Raw genomic sequence first — 250 nt, 5'->3', positions numbered from 1 at the left:
TCTCGCTTAGCGGTTTAGCGGTTTAAAAGGATAGTATCCTTAGCGAGCGGTTCAGCGGTTTAAAAGAAAAATTAGCTTGACTTCGGAGTTCTGATGGGATCCGGTGCATTTGTGCTGGTTTGATTGCATCCGTAATGTACTGCGCGCAAAATTTACTTGACCCTCTCTCTCCGCGCAACTTTTCTCACTTAGCGGTTTAAAAAGATAGTACCCTTAGCGAGCGGTCCAGCGGTTTAAAAGAAAAATTAAA

Source organism: Ipomoea triloba, chromosome 16 (genome assembly GCF_003576645.1).
Source record: "Ipomoea triloba cultivar NCNSP0323 chromosome 16, ASM357664v1".
Lineage (NCBI taxonomy): Eukaryota > Viridiplantae > Streptophyta > Magnoliopsida > Solanales > Convolvulaceae > Ipomoea > Ipomoea triloba.
Note: the sequence above shows the minus strand (reverse complement) of the source record.